The sequence below is a fragment of the Vigna unguiculata genome, unplaced genomic scaffold (genome assembly GCF_037176805.1).
Source record: "Vigna unguiculata cultivar grain cowpea cultivar isolate G323 ecotype 2 unplaced genomic scaffold, ASM3717680v1 ptg000097l, whole genome shotgun sequence".
Lineage (NCBI taxonomy): Eukaryota > Viridiplantae > Streptophyta > Magnoliopsida > Fabales > Fabaceae > Vigna > Vigna unguiculata.
This window is the reverse complement of record NW_028196739.1, coordinates 107,501-110,000: the sequence shown is the minus strand read 5'-3', so window position 1 is coordinate 110,000 and position 2,500 is coordinate 107,501.

Here is a 2,500-nt window from a genome sequence, read left to right as displayed (position 1 = left end):
CGGCATAGCTAGATGGCTTGTGTGGAGTTTTGTGAAAAAATGAAATTCGTGGTTTTTGAGATGTGAGGGTTGGAATGGCCTCCAAATGTCCCCAAATGAATACCATGAAATTCTTGGTGCACGAAAGTTTTGAGTTCGGAGGGTTTTGCACATGGCCAAGTTGGTCGGTGCACCGCGGCATAGCTAGATGGCTTGTGTGGAGTTTTGTGAAAAAATGAAATTCGTGGTTTTTGAGATGTGAGGGTTGGAATGGCCTCCAAATGTCCCCAAATGAATACCATGAAATTCTTGGTGCACGAAAGTTTTGAGTTCGGAGGGTTTTGCACATGGCCAAGTTGGTCGGTGCACCGCGGCATAGCTAGATGGCTTGTGTGGAGTTTTGTGAAAAAATGAAATTCGTGGTTTTTGAGATGTGAGGGTTGGAATGGCCTCCAAATGTCCCCAAATGAATACCATGAAATTCTTGGTGCACGAAAGTTTTGAGTTCGGAGGGTTTTGCACATGGCCAAGGTTGGCGGTGCACCGCGGCATAGCTAAATGGCTTGGTGGGGAGTTTTGTGAAAAAATGAAATTCGTGGTTTTTGAGATGTGAGGGTTGGAATGGCCTCCAAATGCCCCCAAATGAATACCATGAAATTCTTGGTGCACGAAAGTTTTGAGTTCGGAGGGTTTTGCACATGGCCAAGGTTGGCGGTGCACCACGGCATAGCTAGATGGCTTGGTGGGGAGATTTGTGAAAAAATGAAATTCGTGGTTTTTGAGATGTGAGGGTTGGAAAGGCCTCCAAATGCCCCCAAATGAGTACTGTAAAAGTGTTGGTGCACAAAAGTTTTGAATTGGATGCATTTTGCACTTGGCCAAGTTGGTCGGTGCACCGCGACTAGATAGGTTGGTGCCAAAATTTGTCAAATTTAAGACCTTGGCCAAACTGAATGAAATTTTGTGGGGAGGTTCCTGATATTGTTTAGTGGTGGACTGGAAAAAATGAGGTCGAAATTCGAAGTCTACATGTGCTTTTCTATTTTTCCCGATTTTACACATACCCGGTAAGTAAAAAAAATAAAAAAAATAGTTCCCCTTCGAGAAAAATTATGAAATTTGGTGAGCAAGGAGATACCATTATTCTACGAATTACTGCAAAAAATCGCATCAAAATTCGAAGTATAGCCCGAGATATGGACTTATGTCTGCTCAAAAAAAGTGTATCTACTTGTACAATTTTGCCTTTTGCATATTAACCTCTTATAGGGGGGGAGTGCTCCTTGAGCCGGCCAGCTCCACACTGGCAGGTTTTAAAGGGAGCTTGATGAGGCCTCCCCCCTCACGTGGTGCGTGCGTTAGCATGTTTATCATGGCACAACTAGCCTCTTCATAGTTGTTGAGCTTTATTAATACCAACACACGGTCGTCACTGATCGTTGGTTAGCTCGGCAGCTAGTCCCTCGGATATTGTGGAAAGTTATTTTCATGCCTAGCGATGCTTGACCCTGCGTCACTTGATGTTTCCATTTGCTTGCTTGCCCATGGTAGGTGGGGGGTGGACCGTCTTGTGGTGTGGTGTCTTGCGAACGTGAGGGTGTGTGAGTTGTAATCGAGATGCACTTGCTGGCTGGCTCCATGCCTTGCGTATCGAACGGTCAAGCATGCATCTCTTCCATTTTCACCCGTTGCCTTGGGTGATATTGGTTGATCAGTCCCTGTGTTGCCTACCCACTAGACGGTACTTCTGTGGTTGCTTCGAATTCTATCTTTCCATCACGAAGAGGTGTTGGAGGATCCTAATGTCACGCACGTGTTCCATCTAGTGAAACATCTCAGTGATGCACGTGTTGTGGCTAGTTCTTTTGGATGCGGTGCATTATATGAACTCGGGTTTACTTTAGCGACCCAGTCAACATAATTCGGTTGTGTCCCTTGATTGAGACGTTGTCCTTGAACTTGTTGTGAACAATATCGTTCTTCCACAACCCGTCGTCTTGAGTGCGATGGAAGGCAAATAAGATGTGCTTTGGCATGTCATGCACGTACTCGATTGCGGGAAGTGTGAGAAAGTGTTGTTGACAACCCGTGGGAAATGGAATGTGGCAAATCGTGATGAGCTCTTCGTGGATCTGCGAAGAAGACGACCTTTGGGCCTGTTGGAAACGAGGGAGGCGATGTTGAACTGCGAAGAAGATGGACTTTTGGGTTGTTTGAATCAATGGGAGGCCACGCGAGAACTCCGAATACTATGGACTCTTGGGTTGTTGGAAGCAACGGGAGGCCCCGCTAGAACTCCGAATACTACGGACTCTTGGGTTGTTGGAAGCAAGGGGAGGCCCCGCTAGAACTCCGAATACTATGGACTCTTGGGTTGTTGGAAGCAAGGGGAGGTCCCGCTAGAACTCCGAATACTACGGACTCTTCGGTTGTTGGAAGCAAGGGGAGGCCCCGCTAGAACTCCGAATACTATGGACTCTTGGGTTGTTGGAAGCAAGGGGAGGCCCCGCTAGAACTCCGA